The following is a 19,314-nucleotide window of genomic DNA, read 5'->3' on the forward strand; positions in this document are numbered from 1 at the left end:
TTTAGTATCTCCCTTCCCCCTCAGTTACAGGTTCAAAAAACTCATTTTGTTGCATCCATTAAATATTTGTTCTTTATCTGCTCTATACCCAGCTGACTTCAGAATCTCACTTCCTGGACACCAACCTTTCAAGTGCTCGTAATTACACTTGTGTTTAAAGATGTCTGTGCCCCGCTCCACGACAGCTGGCCCCCAACCTTAGTCCTCACTGGATCCCAAAACTTACGGCAGCTCCTGACATATATCAGAACTTACTAAGTATTTGACACATCAAATTACACCATTTTTGCAGCCCTACTTTGCAGATGGAAGCAATTCTCTAGATGTTTGTAGGCTACTCAGTTGAGGAAGGAGAGATGAGAAGGATCAAACAAAGGAAAGTTAATCGTGATTATAGGCAGACCTTAGGAGCAGGAGATCAATGATAATTTCCTTCCTCTGTTTTCACTTATCCTAGAGAGAGAAGGTTCCTTTCCTTCATTAGTTCTTTCCCCCAGACTTCAAACTAGATCTCTCACTCTGTCAAAACGATCCAGTCTTTCTTTCTTGCAAGGCCAATTTCAAGAACATAATTCCGCTAACTTACATACCAGTTACTTTAAGAATAATAACAACCTGGGGTGCCTGGATGGTGCAGTCGATTAAACATCCGACTCTTGGTTCTGGCTCAGGTCATGGATCTCACAGTTGTGAGATTGAGGCCGACTTTGGCTCCCTGCTCACAGCGCAAAGACTTCTTGGGCTTTTCTCTCTTCCTCTCTCCCTCTGCCTCTCTCTCTCTGTCTCTCTCTCTCAAATAATAAATTAAAAAAAAAAAACAAAACAAGAATCATAGCAACCTATCTCAAACTTTGTGAGAATGAAGTGACCAAAGTCACCGAAAAAGCATAGCCTAGTATCCTTTTAGTTCCTTAGAAACCACAGTTTTAAAATAACCAAACTGCAGAATTCAGCTTAGGATGTAAATGACCCCAAACAATAGGAAACAGCAGCAGGAATCCTCCCTGGGCAGGTTACACCTACTAAGTTCAAATGCGTGTGTCTGGAAAATAATACGGAATTTTTTTAAACGCTGATTTCTCTTCAATTATGACCACTTCTGATGTGGTTCATCACGCATCTGCTTTGCCCAAACTCTTGTCAAAATGAAGTTATCTAAACGTCTGTGCTGGGTGAACGGGCAGCACCAGGACAGCACAAAAGAGATGAGAAAAGAGCCAGGGGAAGGGAATATGTCGCATCCTGACTACAGGGAAACAGTGCAAAACATCTAATCACAGCAGTGCCAGGGAACTTGAACCTGTCCAAAAAGATCCCGAGCTCTCCATGTTTAATTGCCGCTGATGGCTGCTGGCCAGTCATGCATGACAATGCATGTGCGTCTCACTGCTCCCTGCCTGTGCTCATTCCTGTCAGCTCTCACTCCAGGTGACAAACACGGTCCTTTGGACCATGGGAGAGGGTTCAGCGCCAGAGATGGGGGTGGGGAGGGCTGGAGAAACCCCTCATGGACACAAAGCGGCTTATTCTCAGACAACCCATAGCTAAGCCGAGCTCTTCAGAAACAGAAATGTTAAGACCAGCTTCAGTCCCTTCCTTTCCACACGTATGCAGCGTATTTGTTTTCCTTGAGAGAAAAACAAAACTGGGACGCACCATGCAGATGGGTAGGACATCTGTGACCTGAGGTATGTCAGTTGGCAGCATGCAAACGTCCTGTTTGGTCCATTATATTTGCGCATATGCTGGAGACTGGACAGAGAAATTTGAATTACACTTGAATAGGAAAGGACGTGATGTTTTTTGGCGACTCGATACTTTTAAACCTCTTCTTTCTGGCTGTACAAGAGGCAACGTCGTGTTTCTGTTGATTCCAATGACAAGAAAAACTCCCTCACGCTTCCTCTGATGGTTTAGGAAGTCTAGTGTGGCGTTGATAATTTGGAAGGAATTCATCAATCCTCTTGCAGCCTAATCGTCCGTTTTTTAGTGTGGGATCCGTCTAGAACTTCTCTGGAGCTTCAGACCCAAGGTAGGCTGCATCAGAGCACAAATCAGTGGGAGACCCCAAAGCACAAAAAGCACCAGACAGCACAAAATCGCGTGGTTGAGTTTGGGATCCACTTTCTCCAGCAGGCCGGCTCCCTGTCCACGCGCCGTGAAGTGTTGAGAAGAGCTTAACTTCTCTCTGGGCTTTAATTGCCTTATCTCTAAAAATAGGCATTTCTACCTCATGGGGATGCCATGCGGATTAAATGAGCTGATGTCTACTTATGAGTTTCCTCCGCAGAGAAATAAACAAACTGCAGGCACGTAAGGACAAGGATGTGTGGTCTATTTGTTTTTGTAAACGTAGCGATAGAGCATAGCGGTAAGGGCTACAAGCTCTGAAATTAGTCAGGACTGCATGGGAATTCTGACTCTGTTGCTAAGTGAGTCATGTTAATTTTCTCACTTGAAAAATAGAGACAGTTATTCTTACCTGAGAAACAGCTGAGCTGATGTACTTGGGACGTCTGCCATACAAGAAGTGTTCGATACATGGGGCATGTAGCTCCCAGCCTGGAGATGCGGAACAAAAAAAATCCAGAAATAAGTTTATGATTGAAAATTAAATCATCCATGATGGGAACACAGTTGTTGTTGGTTAGCAATCTGAGATAAATGGTATCCGATCTTACTGTTTTCTCGGCAAGAACCAGAAAGAAAAATGGGGGGCCATGAATTTTATTTCATTATCATACCAACCTTTTTCTCCACAATAACACTGGTTTAGTTTTTTCTGAGTATATAAACAACATCTGCATATTGTGAAAATGTTTTCAAATGACAACCAAGCAATAAGGGTAAAGAGTGGAAAGGGAAAATCACCCAAAATTTCACCGTCCTGTGGTAAGCATCAATATAAAAGTGATCAGCAGAATAAAGTAAACATGAAGACCCAGGAAAATGTGCCTCAATCATCATATCCCTCTCTCAGGAACAGCATTTGGCATTTGTTCATGGACAAAGGTGACTTTTGGGGAGCTGTAGGATCCAGGACCACACCTAAGGGACTCAGGGGGAGTCTCCCAAAACTGTTGGGCAACAGACCTACACACCAGCTGTAGGTCCTGAGATGGCCTCTGATCCAGCCCCAGTCCCTCTCATCTGTGGTCCAGGAGGCCCTGGAGAACAGTCTTAGACAATCACCCATGACGAGAGAGCCTTTGGAGAAGTCCAGATTTCCAGAGAAGAACCGGCACACTGTTAGAACAAAAACATATCAGTTTGGGTGCACTGGACAGAGTAAGAGGAACAGTTTGACTTTGCCTTTTACCTCCTCCAAAGCACACAGCTCCGTGCCAAGAGGGACCTTCATGGCCCATGATTTCTCCTACAGGGTAAAGTGAGAGCACGTGAGTGGGCACCTGGCTTCCTCGGCTATGCAGGATGCTGCCAGAAAGGCCCAGCCAGAGTACTGGGTCATGAGCTGCACTACTAAAGGGCAGGAAGCTGCTGGGAGAACCGCAGACACGACTCTTGGAAGGCATTAAAGCACATGAATCTTACTAATTAGATAGGCTCCAGTAAGACTTCTCACAAGCTGCTGGGGGATGCCTCACCCCTGGATTCCCCCAACTGGCCCATGAGCACCCCAAATGTCCTACACACCCCCCACACACACCATGTGGTGGTCAGCTTCGTGTGTGCTCCCAGTGGCAATAAGAACATACTTTGACAGATGGCCAGTGAGCACTTGCAGAAAGCTGGCCCAAATCTGCGGGCCAGGGAGAAACCAGAAACTTCAGCTTTGGTACTACCATTGGGAAAGCAAGAGACACCGTCAGCACCTGGACTAGTGCACTGCAAGGTCAAGAGAGAGCATACCAATGTAAGAATTCTGCCACAAGAGGGACAGAAAAGGGTGGAGCAGGTGTATTCATAGATCCGGGGAAGGAAGAAGCTCTAGCAGGCTGCTGGAAGGCACTTTTCTTCTGAAGTCAGTCCACCAGAAGAGATTTGCTATTTCACGTGTAAGACAAGAACATGAGACTTTCAGGAGCACTAAAAACCAAGGAAGCATGACACCACAAACGGTTCACAACAATTGGTGACCAATCCCAAACATATGGAGATCTGTGATTTACTGGATAAAGAATTCAAAATAGTTGTTTTAAGGAAGCTCAGCAAATTACAAGAAAACACAGAAAGATGATTCAATGAAATAAAAAAAATGACACACAAAGTGAGAAGTTAATGAAGAGAAATCACAAAAAAGAACTAAACAAATTCTGGAGCTCAAAAATACAATGAATGAAATGGAAAACAAACAAACAAACAAAACCCCCCAAAACCCCAGCAAGACTGAACATCAGCTGAATAAAACGATTGCAAGAAAGAATCTGTGAATTGGAAAACAGGACCCTTGAAATTATCCAGTCAGAGGAAAACAAACGGAAAAAACAAAGAAAAGCATACCTGATCTATGAGATGCCATCACAACAAACAATCTGCAAATTATTGGAATCCCAGAAGGAGAAGAGAGGGAGAAATGAGCAGAAAGATTATTTAAGGAAGTAATGGCTGAGGACTTGTACACCTTAAGTTTGTACAATGTTACATGTCAATTATAGCTCAATAAAGCTGGAAAATAAAATAAATTCCAAATTGTTTTAAATTAAAAATATCTAGTAATCATCCCTTTATGTACACATTTCTCTGTGTGTATGTGTGTGTGTGTGTTTTACTTTATAACCAGCACAGTGTTCTTCATTAGAAGAATGTAACTCATTCACCTTTTTATTTTTATTTATTTTTATTTTTTTAGAGAGAAAGGGAGAGAGAGCAGAGCCAGGGCAGAGACAGAAGGAGAGAGAATCCCAAGCAGGCTCCGTGCTATGAGCACAGAGCCCGATAAGGGGCTTGGTCTCATGAACCGTGAAATCATGACCAGAGCTGAAATCAAGAGCCTAACCGACTGAACCACCCAGGCATCCCTTGCCCATTCATCTTAGTGTTGACAACTATCTTTGATATTACTGATACCATCATATTTCTCTTTGATAGTTATTTACTTCATTTTCTTTTTTTCTTTATCTTTTTTTCTGGTTTGATCAAATTGCTGTTCATTGCTCTTTCCACCATTTTTAATTTACAAGTTCTATTTTCACTTTTATAATTCTACTAGTGGTCACTTTTCCATTGCTAATAGTGATAATGAACCACATATTTCTGTACTCCTTTATGAGAACAACATGCCTATTACTTTACCTTCTATTTTTCCTTCCATTGCTCCTGCCCATCCCAATAAGATGAAACTTTCAGAAGGGTTTCTTCCTACCCAGTCCACAACACACGTACACATATACAGCACCCTCCATAAATATAATATTTATATTTATATTATAAATATAAATATAAATATAATTTATTTATATTACACCTCCTACACCTACAGTTCCTGTTTTGCTTCAATAGTTTAATTTTTTTTTCGTTTTAGATAATTCTTGGGTTTTCCTTTATAGACTGTCATTTCTATTTTAGAAATCATAATTTAGCATTTATTTCACACATTACTGCTCACTCTATCATTAATCATTTAGATATAACTGTTAGGTATTGCAGTGTTAACTGTTCATCACTTGATTTGTCTTTTCTTTATCTTCTACCTGAAAATCTCTTCTCCGATTCATTTGCTATTTGACTATAGCCTTTTTGTGAGTACTCTCTTCAGGAAGAGTGCATGGAGGGAAAATTCTCTGAGCCCTCGCATAATCTACAAATTTCCTTCTTTCATGCTGATAGGTAAATATTATCTCAGCCGGGAATAATTTTACTGAGTCACAGTCTTTACACATCGTAGTCCTGAGCTATAATTCAGAAAATCTTCTAGTTTCCAATGCTGCAGCTGAGAAGTCTTTTGCTCGCCTGATTCCTCTTCTTCTCATTATCTTCCTCCTCCCCCTTCTTCTTTGTAAGTGACTTGTTTTATTCACTCTGAAATATTTAGAAGTTTCCCTTGGAGTTTTAAGAATTTTACCATACACTAAATAGGTGTTTTATCATCAAGCCTGTCTAGAATTTCATGAACACTCTTGATATGTAGACTGGTCTTCTCTTCCTTCCATTTTGTGCTTGGTTTTTGCCTCTTGTCCATCTATTCCTGTTTCCCCTCCTGAAACTCCTTTTATTTCTATATTAGGGTTCCTGAACTACTGAATTTTAAAAATTTGTTAAATACTCTTTCCAGAAAGCATTTTATGCTATAATTAAGTTTTTATGTGTTTTTATATACATATACTATATATACAAATGTGTGTATGTATATTTATGTACATATGTATGCGTGTATACATTTATGTGTATTATATCTTTTGTGGCTATTCAAGTTGTTATCTGTCTCCCCCAAAAGTTCTAGTTTATATTCTGGGTATTCTGCTTATTTTTCCTCTCTTGGACTACCAAACCCCATAAATGAGTTATATTTCTCTTTGTGTGGTCATTGTTGAATTTATCCTTGAAGCTCAGCTCTTGATGCTCAGGTAGCTTAAGCATTAGCAATTCCATATAGGTTGGAAAAACAGCAGCAACTGCCCTTTGAGTCAATGATATACCAGCTGACAAATGGCCAGTTCGCTATTGAGATATGGTTTCCTATTCTTCCAGCTTCAAAAGCTTGTGCTCTCCCCTCTTTGGGGGTGTAGGACTCAGGGTACTTGTTCAATAACCCCTCCGTGTGTCTTGCAAGAACACTAATTCAGCCCAGAATTTCCTTTCTCTCTGGTCCATCAATGTCTATAGGCCAAGCGTTACCCAGCTTTCAGCACCCTCCAGGCCCTGTCTGTCTGTGAATATCAGGAGTGATGTTTGATTCCAGAGGGTGGGGGAGAGTGGATATATTGAAGATACTCTCCATTCCCAGAATTACCTACATAAAATCTTGCTTAAATCAGATGAGATTCTCCTGCTACCATTTATCCTGTAGCCATTGATAATAAAAATTGTTGTAATGTTTTATATAGGGGTTTAAAAGTTAGAAGCCTTGATCTGAACCATGTCTACTTGGGAACTCACTTTCCTCTACTTTTTTACTATTGACTTTTGTGTATCTTTTACTATCTATAATTTTCAACTCAGTCTGTCTTATTTTGAGTATATATTAACTTTATAAATTATTGAATTGAATATTGTCATTTTTTCTTGTTCTTTCACAAATAGGCTGGTATCTGTAAGTCTTTGAGGATATTTCTTTAGAATGTTTACTGATCTAGCTTCTTCATTCATTGCAAAAATATAGACTTAGATAATGATCATTTACTAAGGCATCAAGCATTCACATGGTCGGACATCAAGCCTCCTTTTCCCATCTTCATTGGCCATTTCTAGGGAAGGATGTTTAATTATTTTTTCAAATGTGACGACACCTTTGTTAAGAGTCTGATGAACTATGGATGAAGAGTTACCCTCCTTTGGCTTTTGCTGGTACAGATCCATTCACTTGGACTGTGTCTGAGAGTTGATTTAAAGCACTGCCCTCCGGACTGGAGAGAGGAAAATCAGTTTGTGTGCTCATTTGGTTTGGGGACAAAATTCTGACAGCTCTGTCAAAGGTGTGAATATTTTGTAAGCAAGTAACAAATCCTGACAAGTTGGACTTCATCATCCTCTGCAGCCTTGGGTGAGAGTGAAGCCTGTGGTGAGAACAAAGATGAGTCAGAATTAGACATGGAACTTTCTGGAAGACGGGGGAGTCTGGGCATAACTACAGCATTTATATAAATACATACATACAGAGAGCTTTTTGAGGCTGTGTATAATTCAGAACGTTGGATTTTCCACTCTCCTCATGTCGAAATTATCAAAGAAATCCCAACGTCAGATGCTTTTTCAACATCACCCAACTGATGCACTTAATCTTACATGAAATCAACAAGCATGCATTTTCTGAGGAAATATGCTGTGTGCAAACCAGGTCAAAACACTGGAAAATACCAACATTTGTAACACCTCCTGTGTTCAGAAATGAATACTGTTAGACAACATTTCAAGAGAAACATGGGTTAAGCCACAAATGGTGGGAATAGAATATAAACATTACAGGAGTCCAGAATCAGGAGAAATTAGCAAATTCTGGAGTTACACAGAAAAACTCCATGACATAAGTGTAGCTTGAGTCAAATCTGTTTTTTTTTTTTAATTTTATTTATTTTGAGAGAGAGGGAGAGCACAAGTGGGATAGAGGCAGAGAGAGAGAGGGAGAGAGAATCCCAAGCAGGCTTTGCACTGTTGGCACAGAACCCAATGTGGGGCTCAGTCTCACAAACCACGGGATCATGACCTGAGCTGAAATCAAGAGTCAACCGACTGAGTCACCCAGGTGCCCCTTGAGTTGAACCTTAATGGATGTGATTTGGGTTTGAGGAAAGGAGAAAGAACACTTACAAAACCACAGAAGCAGAAATAAACATGGTGGGTATAGTGGATGACGAGGAAATCTTTCTACTTCTGAGATGACAGAAAAGTATACTAAAGAGTGTTGTGATTTGGGGGCACCTGGGTGGTCCAGTCGGTTGAGTGTCTGACTTCAGCTCAGGTCATGATCTTGTGGTTCATGAGTTCTAGCCCCACATCGGGCTGCTCTGTGCTGACAGCTCGGAGCCTGGAGCCTGCTTCAGATCCTGTGTCTCCTTCTCTTTTTCTGCCCACCCCCCCCCCACCTCATGCTCTGTCTCTGTCTCTGTCTATTTCAAAAATAAAATAAACATTACAAAAAATTTGAAGAAAAGAGTGTTGTAATTTCTTCCCGCTACACTCAAATAATCTTTAAAAAAAATTTTTTTTTTAATGTTTATTTATTTTTGAGACAGAGAGAGACAGAGCATGAACAGGGGAGGGGCAGAGAGAGAGGGAGACACAGAATCTGAAGCAGGCTCCAGGCTCTGAGCCGTCAGCACAGAGCCCGACGCGGGGCTCGAACTCACAGACTGTGAGATCATGACCTGAGCCGAAGTCGGACGCTTAACTGACTGAGCCACCCAGGCGCCCCTACACTCAAATAATCTTGAAGTTCAAAAAAATGTATTAGCCTACACGGTTATTGTTATTATTTTTCAAGAGAACAGATACTAGAGACCCTGGTGACTTGAAAGAGCAGGCAAATGGAGAAACTAAAGCAGATGCTTGGGGGCAGAGTGGTGGCAAAGATGAGGTTGTCTGTGAGGCCTGGGGTATAGGGACGTGACCAACATTGGTGTTTTATTTCCTATCTTGAAAAGCCACTTTTATGTTCGATGTTGCCATTTATATTATGTTTTAGCTAATTTTGACATTCTGCCACTTTGGATACGAGTTGGAACTTTCTGTTGCGCCAGTGTGGGGGGAAAGGGAAGAACATACTACAGAGAGAGTATATGTTTGGCTGTGAAGCAGCGTGGGCCTAGGGATGAGTGCTAAGATCCCTGCTACCTGCTAGCTGAAGGGGACTTGCATTCATTCATTCCATAGTTAGCAGGTGTTTGAACACATGCAATGTCCCAAATGCTGAGGGAAATGCAACCAGATAACTGCTTCTATCATCATAAAGCTTACAGGTCCTTAAAGTGCCTAGTGGCCTCTGGAGTCCCTGAACACACCCTTGTCTCAAAGGGTAAATCTTCCTTTAATGTTTAGCCACTGCTCAGACATTTCCAATAAGGAAAGGCTTACTTCCCCCACAGGGCAGACTAATTTCAGGTTCTGCTTTGAAACAGTAGAAACTGTTAGAGAATTAGTTTTCACGTCACAGTGAAATTTACCTCCTTAGAGTGGTTCTCAAACCAAGGTGAACACCATTCCCCCTAAAATATTTTCAAAACCACGGGTTACCAAGCCCCACCCAATAGCCACTGAATCAGAATCAATAGGAATGAGGCTCAGGAACCCTGATCATAAAAACTTTACAGATGATTCTGGGGGGCAGCCAGGGTTAAGGGCTGCTGTCATGTATCTCTTTAGTATTGTTTCTTGTTCTGTTCCCTACAATTACATTAAACCATTTCACGGAGGCTGATCCATCCTTTACTCCTAGTTCATCAACTACTTGAAGCCAACTGTCTTCTCCAACTTCCTCAAACCCCTCTCACTCCTCTAGTTACCTTGTCCACAGGCTGAAGACATCCTCTTGGTTCATCAGTTTCTTACATGATGTGATTATCTGCACTCTTCACCACCACCACCATCTTTCATTAAATGGATTCTATTTGGGGGTGTCTGGGTGGCTCAGTAGGTTAAGTGACTCCTGATTCCGGCTCAGGTCGTAATCTCACGGTTCATGAGTTTGAGCCCCGCAGCAGGCTCCATGCTGACAGTGGGAGCCTGCTTGGGATTCTGTCTTCCTCCCTCTCTCCCTGCCCCTACCCCACTTTCTCTTTCTCTCTCAAAATAAATAAATAAACTTAAAAAAAATGGATTCCATTTTGTCAATATTTTATGCTGTCAGGATGCATCTAAAATCCAGGTGTGGTCTGGCCAAATGAACACTTGACTCCCCTTGGTCCAGACACTGTGCTTCCATGAATGAAACTTGTTTCTTGGCGGCATCTAATTGCTTCCCAATGCTATTAGCCCATTTAGAGTTTAGGCCAATTAATCTCCCCCACCAAATATTTTTCGTATAAACAGTACCAAGCCAAGACTGCATTGCTGCATTTATGCCCCCTGATCTTTGAATTTCAATGTAAGACTTTGCCTTTATCCCCATACATTTTAATTTCGGTTTGGATTATTTTTAATCTTTTTTCTGTTAGCAACATATTTGCTTCCCATCAGTGTTTGGGTCAAACATTAAAATAGTCCAGAAGTAAATTGGAATTGTGCATACTCGCCAGTTTCTGTTTCTTGAGCTCCCTTTTTAGCGATAGTATAGACTAACTTAAACAACAAAATGGAAAAATGAAGGTCCAGATTAGAATGCTAAATTGATTAGTTCTTTATTACTAATGGTGTTGTACATACTGTGAAGATACACAGCACAGAGATCTGGTATATGCTGTGAGGGGCTAATTGCAGTGATTAAACAGTACGAACCGAATAATGTGTTTCACATCTCATAGAAAGCCTAGTTGTTTGGGGTTAATAAATAAATCCTTCCCACTCAGAAACAACTGTTACAGATATGTAAATTTTAGACAATAAAACAGTGCTCCTTGAAAAACAAACATAGATGAACTTAATATCCCTAATGCAGAGAGAGAGAAAGAGAGAGAGAGAGGGAGAGAGATGAAGAAGAAGAAAGGAGGCTGAAGTAATGAAGCAGAGCTGGTCTTTGAACATTTTAAGAAGCAGGTAAATTTCCACCTGCAGGCCTCACATTAAACAAGTGAATGCCAAATGTCTATTTCTCATCAGGCTATTCACACATATGCACTCAAATGTAGAAGATGTAAGAGAGCAAATCTAATGAGAGTTTCATGGGCAGGCAGTTACATGAATGATAAAAAACTTCTTAAAGTATCTCGACACAAATTAGAGTGGTGCACACTTTATAATAAGGGCAATGATAATCAGGATGATTTAGAGCCACTTTAATCAAAGGCTATATTAGAACGTGGATCCCAGAGGTGAGAAGGCAGTTAGTTCACTGAACCACCCCAATCCCTAGGCATTCATAGCTCAACTCACACTGAAGGATTTCAGTGTCTTTGTAAAAGAAAATCCCCTTCTGAAATTATCTGGCCTGTGAGGAGTAGGGATGGTCTAGTAAAAATAAGAGGAGTAAGGAAAAGAATTTGATGTTTAAATGGAAAAAGAATGGGTTGGAAGTTGAATGGGAAATAAACATATTTACTTCAAAGTCGGGATGGGAGAGTCTAGGTGCCTGCGAATGTTTCATAATGTTTTTGGCCACATTTAAGTTTGATTTAAGCACCTAGAAATATACATTAGCAAAATAGTCAAGCAGTAAATATTTTTTAAACTATGATTTAGGAAACTTATAAAGCATTCAAAAATCACTTATTTGTATTCTGATACATTCCAGATTCATATCTCCATGCTTGACTTCTTTCATGAGCTCCAGACTGACAGTCCCACTTGGATGTCTAAAAGGAAAATCACACTATGTCTTAAACAGAATCTTTGATTCATGTTCCCACCCCAAAATCATCCTACTTTCCAGTCTTCTTTTTTTAAACCTCTGTAAATACTAGTATTTCATTTTTTCAGACCAAAAAAAAAAAAAAAAACCCTCCAAAAACCAAAAAACTAGTCATCCTTGATTCCCTCATTTCCCTCTTACCCCTGTCCAGTGTATCACCAAGTACTATATTTCTTCTCCTTTCTCCATGGTCCTCCCATAGCCTGACTCAACAGCCTCTGTCTCATGGGTGACTACACACTTCCCCCAGCTAGTCCCCATCTTCTAAACTTGCTCCTTCCAGTTCATTTTCCACGTATGGCCAAGAGAGATCCTTTTAAAATATAAATAAGATCACACCACTCTCCTGCTTGGTAACTCCAAGAGCTTTTTGGTACACTTGAAATAAAATCCAGGCTCCTCACCATGATCCGTAAGGCCCCACGCCATCTGGAGCCTGGCCATCTCTTCAACCTCATCTGCTACCAGTCTCTGCTTCACTCAACTGCCCTTGCACCTCCCCGAGCTCCTTGCTATTCTTCATAGTAAGCACGCTTCATCTCGTCTCAAGACCTCCGTACTTGTGGTACCTTCTAGACACTCCCAGACATGGGCAAGGCTTGCTTTCTCGCTTCAGTCAAGTGACACACTATTCAAACAACACCCTCTCTCCAGCAAACCCTGTTCTTGTTCCTGTCTTTAGTCTTCTTCATTACATTATCATTGTCTGACATTATGTCATGAGGGAGCAAGCGAAAGAGAGAGAGAGAGAGAGAGAGAGAGAGAGAGAGAGAGAGAGACACTGGGCATCAGGATTCTTTAAAGCTCCCCAGGTGACTGCAGTGTGCAGCCAAGGTTGAGAATCGCAGGACTGGAGGGCAAGAGCTAAATACATAAGACATCCAGACGCTAGAATGAGACTAGAATGTATGTTTACTGCCGACCAATTTGGTTTTGTGATACTGAAAAAATATCTCAGAACTCCCTTTATCTCCACTGTAGTTTGGATAAATGTTCAAAACCAAAGGAGGCTGAGTTCAAAAGTTGTTTTCTCTTTCATGAAGCCAATTTCCTAAGGCAGAAGAACATGGTTTATTAAAGCAAGACCTCTGTGGCCGGACAGCCTAGCTTTGCATCATGGCTCCACCACCTGGGCAAGTGACTCTTCTCTGTGGCTCAGTTTTCTCATCTGTAAACTCAGAATAACAACAATAATTTCACTCATGGAGTTGCTGAGGGATTAAATTAATTCGATGTAGAGGGCTGGAGCAGTATCTGACACAAAGAAAGTGCTCTGGAAGTGTTATTATCTTTGAGAGAATGGCTCTCAAGCAGAGAGTGTACGTGGAAAATTCCTTTGGCCAATGGTTTTGAAAGTAGCTACAGGGATTGAGACAGACTGTTTTCTCTGACACTCTAACTCTACTCAAGAACAGAGTTGGTTAATGATTAGACCCTATAAAATTTTCCATGTCATGTGCCTTTTCCCCACTAGGCAATAGAAAGTAATTAAGAATTATGGGAAGCGGGTTCAGTGAGAGGGAAGGCATGCCTTTCTAGGGACAAGCTCCAAACCCTAACGAGGTTATTGGCACAGGTGTCTCCTGCAAATAAATTAATGGGGAGGCAGATCCAATCATTAATCTGTCATCCAAACTTGGTGTTTAGAGTCATTTGGGGAGATGGGGTTTCCTTTGCCCAACCTTGGTGGTGTCTGGAGCAAAGATTAGGAAGCAGAGTGATTTCATTAGGATAACAAGGCTGTTAAAGAACAATCTGGCTCTTTAGATGGTATTTATAAAGCATTTCAAAGAAACTGTGTTCTGACAGCTGCTGTCAGTCTCTCACATCAGAACTGTGGTGATTTATTGATACAGCAGGGGAGCTGTTATTATCCTTATTTGTAAAAGTTTTACACATACTAGGAATCCATCTTGACTAGTTGCGATCTTCCCAAAGACAAATGCACATAATTGAATGTGTAAGTACCCTAGTGCGAGGATGTGATTGAACGGAATATGATGGCTTCTCAATTACATGGCGTCGTGTGTAGTTTTGTAAGCTGCTCCACGTTCTTTTCGATGAAAGACGGTTGATAAAATTACATTCTCAATTATCTATCTGTGGATGACCTATTGCCATTTCTTGGCTAGTGTCCTCCAGCTTGAGTTCTTTTTTTTTTTTTTTTGATGCAATGTGTATCAATGGAATATAGAAATGCATAATTTTTTTCAAAAGAAGAAGATATAATTATACAGAAATCAGCTCTCCACCAAAAGTGCAACAGCACCAAAACTAAATATGAATGCTTTTTAATTAATTGTAATATGAACTTACCCATGCCATTTTATCCCCCGGAGGAGCTAATTGAGAATTGACTGTACATATGTCAACTAATGAAGTTCGTTCTTTTCACTCTTGAGTAGTGTAGAGAATGTAGAATTAGTTTAGGCCAGTGAGGTGATTTGGTTAGTTGGGCTGTCATTAGTAGTTAGCAGAGGGCAGGTGGAGTCTTTGTGTCATTGTTAGGAATAGGCTTATCTATTCACTACCTGTGCTTAGAAGAATGAGATTTCCTGAAACATTTTCATCAGCTCTGATGCTGGTAGAGTCACAGGATCGTTGACTTTGCCTCAGCTGGAAGGGATCTTAGAAACTGTCTAGCCCTCGCTCATTCATTTTACAACTGAGTTAACTGAAGCCCAGGGAGATGAAATGTCACATAGTTACTGTTGAGCCAAGACAAGAAAATGAATAAGTGTTAAGTCTTAAATGTTTGTACTCAATTGGTTATGCTGTTACCACTCGTTTCTGTAGTCAAGTAGTCAGGGCATTGTCAGAAAAGAAACGTGGGCAAGGGCAGGAAAGAAACACTGATGAAGAAGGCAAGCAGGATTGATGTTTTGGTGTGGGGGCATTTTTTAAAAATAATAGAGACTTAAACTCTTTTTCCTTTCGGGATGGGAATGCCAGAATCACTAGGAATAGGCAGAATATCAGAGTGGGGCAGAGCCACTACATGCCTTTTCCTCACAAACTAACTAGAATGAGCCAAAGTTTATTCACTTTGGCCTAGAACACCATGTAACTGAAAGGAGAGGCTCTTGAAACTTGACAGAGATAAATTTTGGACAACTACAGCAAGTATTAATTTATATAGTAAGTAATAAATTTTCATCGCACCAAGAGATAGTTTGAAGATTGAGTAGCTTCAAAACCTAGCTTCAATAAATTAATATATACATAGGCCATATAGGTTAGTACCAACAGCTAAGATGTTTTGGGATAGACTTTTCAGGTTTTCATTAGGGAAACGATCCACGTCTTTGGTAAATATCTCTTGCCATAGTCAAAGTCTATTGGATCATAATCCTGGCCATACATTGCTGTTATTCTGGGCAAAATTTTGCCTCCACAATTTCCAATATGAAAGGTATTAAGTATGGAGAGTTTACTTTCTACTTTTGGTTATTCAGGAACTGACACACACACAGTCTTTGCTTCTTCCTCTTCTGATGGCCGGCTTTTTGATCACTTCATCAGATATTATTTTTTTTATGCACCCCTAAAAATGAAAAGTAGCTCAATTTCTGAGGTAGTAGGCATTGTTGCCACCAACAATATATCCTCAACTTCTCTATCAAACTAATAGAACCTTTATTTTCAGTCGGACATATTGGCACCTTCACTTAAAACTACATTTCCCTGCTTCTCATGGCATCGTGTTGCTCACTTTATTTAAAGGGGACTGTCATGTGAGATTTCTGGGAAGTCTCTAAAAACGGGGGTAAAGTTCTATTCCTCCTGTCTTCCGTCCTGGCATTTGATGGGCGCATAGCCATCTCAGACACGAGCACACTGGCCACACCCTAGGGATACTGCGATACTGCTTCTCAATGAAGGCTGGGTCCTGATGACTGGAGCTGCCATGTCACTCCTAGACTGGAAATCTGCAGATTGTATGTGACAGAGAAATTAATTATTTCACTCACAATTTGGGGAGTATCCTTTAACACGGCTGAACATAATTATCACTAACACAATATTTAATTTTCCTTCTTCTTAGTAGAGCTCGGAAAAAAAATTTTTTTCTGACAAAAAAAATGAAACTACTAGTTGAAATTAAAAATTTAGTATTCATTACAGGCTTCAGTTATGCACCCAATTCCTGTCCCCTATTATCTTAGTTAGTCAAGAGTTGACTATGTTTTCTTTTTCCTAGCCATGACTGGTTTCAATCCTAAAGAACACCTCATCCTTGAATGCTAATCTTGTGGTTCTAATGGCAGGCAATTTGGGTAAGGAAATTGGCAGAGTATTTGAAATTTAAAATAGAAGTTCCCATTGCTCTCCTGCAAAACAATAAGGCCCTTGAAAACACTTCCTTGGAATATGAATGAAGAATCAATGTCATCAGAAACATATTTATCCCATGTAATTAATAGGAAACTTTTTAAAAAATATGGCCACACTTTATATCCATGTTTGACATAGAACAGAGAGAGCTTTTTATTTGGAGTCAAAAGATATAAGTTCTAATCTTGGCTCTGTGAATTATTATCTATATAACCTTGGGAAAATCATTTAATCTTCTTAAGCTTACCCATTGAACTTAAAAAATGATAATGGTAATAATAATTCATATGGTTGATATGAGTATGAAATAATAGAAATGAAAATATTTAGCCCAGTGCTTTACACTTGGTAGTTGTTTGATAAATGTCAGTCTAATTTAATTAATGTTGTGTTCATGACAGTTTGATGAAGACATGAGTTAGTACTCAAGTTCCACTTAAAAATTCACAGGGTGTCTTTTGTCCATAACTTTGTGGGAGCAGTGGGGCCGACAACCACTGCTCCTGAAAAACCAGCTTAAGAAAAAAAATCAATGATCATAAGCTCTCCAAGGATACATTGCAGCTAATCTGTTCACCCTTTGGGGTATAAAACCATCCAACACCAGCAACATTTTCATTTTTGATAAGCTGCAGAGCAAAATACATTTATCAAAAGTTTGGTTGAGATTTTTCTGTAACAAAAATATCCTTAAGAAACGTTTGTGTATTTGTCTTACAAAAAGTAAATACAAAGGAGACATAATTTGCCCTCAGTATCAATTCACTTTCACACCTTTTGGTGTTTTGTGAGTCTGGACTTTCAAATGGTTTATGCCATTGGGGCTAGCAAAATTGCACCACAAAGAACTGGACTTTATGGGTTCAATAAGGCTCAGAAGAATTGAATTCAGGATAAGAGTAGTCTGGGGTAGTTATGGGAAAAGTATGGAGTAGGGTAGGAATTGTGTTTCTGTCTTAACCACAGTCATATTCAATCCACAGTATTCAACACAGAAATATACATTGAGGGGGGGAGACAAAAACAAAACTAAAATTAAGATTAATCTCCCATCCAAAGCACCTTGTCCCCTATAGGCACCAACTTTTTTTATATGACACAGCTGGTCTGAGCAGTCTCCAACTGTCTCTTGGCCTGGCCCCAGATGTCTCTGATGTTCAGTATAACCTTTTGTTAAAGAAGTTTAAAGTTCTCACCAATGAAGAATGGAATATACTTAAATATTTGGCGATGAGCATAGGCAATCTGTCTCAGTGATTTGTGGAGCTTAAGAAAAGCTTCTTTGCTTAAAGAAAATATGTTTCTGTTCAATTTCCACAAGGGGGTGGGGTATGATGAGAAAGGAAACTAATTGAGTATGAATTATAAATTTTATATGTGTGTGTGTGTGTATGTGTAAAGATACTTAACCTATACTATATATATAATTTTTATTTATATTTTATGTATATTATACTTTATATATGTAAAAATATAGAGTAAAATATAAATATAAATATTGTATATAAAGTATAATATATATAAAAATATAAATATAATAAAATATAAGTATAAAGTATATATACAAATAGTATAGGTTAGGTATCTTTACACATTTCTTTTTGGATCCTAAAAGAGTTCTATGAAATAAGTGATTTTATTCCAGTTTGACAAATAAGAAAAAAATGAAAATCAGAGATATTAAGTGTCATGAATAAAATCACAATAATGCCGGTAGTTGAACAAAGCCAGTTATGTCAGACCCTAAATGTTTAAAAAAAAAAAGTTTTAGTGTTTTGGTCCTGGGAGTAAGTTTTAACAGCCCAAGTGTGTTTATTTCAAATTTCCTGAGACGGTAGAACTTGTTTTCTGGCACACCTGGGCGGTAATGTGCCCCTAATCTGGAGAGGCAGTACTACATAGTGATTAAAGGTATGGAAAAACAGCAGAATGATCTGATTCAAATCTCTGTTCTAGAACATTATGTGTTCTTACACAGTAACTCTGTAAATCTTAGTTTTCTTGTCTCTTAAACACATAAGGAATGTGATGCCTACTTTATCCATTTACCCTAGTGTAGTCAGCAGCCATCATTCAAGATGGCCCTGGATGGTTTTTACCTCATGGTATTCAACTTTTGTGTTATCCCCTCTCCATGAACGTGGGCTAGACCTAGTGATTCACTTTTGACAAAAGCTATGGGATGTCACATCCGAGACTAAGTTAAAAAGACCATGACATCCATCCCAAGTTCTTGCTGGCTCACTTATTCCCAGGAAAGCCAGTTGTCATATTGTGAGCTGACATATGGAGAAACCCATGTAAAGAACTGAGGTCTCCACCAACAGCCAGTAAGGATCTGAGGTCAGCCAACCACCACGTGAATGAACTTGGAAGTAGAGCTTCCCCCAGTTGTCGCCTTGAGCACGTCCACATGAGACACCCTGACTGACATCTTGATTGCAAATCTCTAAGAAATCCTGAGCAAAGGTATCCACTAAACTTCATCAGGATTACTGACCACAGAAATTGATTTATAATGCGTGTTTATTTAAATCTGCCAAATTGGGAATAGTTCGTAACACAGCAATAGATAATGAAGATTTTGGGGGCATTAACACCAAGAGCAAAGGCAACAAAAGCAAAAATAGCCAAGTGGGAGTACATCAAACTGAAAACCTCTTCACAGAAAGGAAAATCATCAATAAAATGAAAAGACAACCTATCAAATAGAAGAAAATATTTGTGAGTCATATATCTCATAAGGCGTTAATACCCACAGTATATAGGAATTCACACAACTCAGCAGCAAAGAAGCCAAACAATCTGTTTAAAAACTGGGCAGAGGATCTGAATAGACATTTTTTTCAAAGAAATACAAATGG

This window comes from Panthera tigris, chromosome F3 (genome assembly GCF_018350195.1).
Source record: "Panthera tigris isolate Pti1 chromosome F3, P.tigris_Pti1_mat1.1, whole genome shotgun sequence".
In the NCBI taxonomy this organism is placed as follows: Eukaryota; Metazoa; Chordata; class Mammalia; order Carnivora; family Felidae; genus Panthera; species Panthera tigris.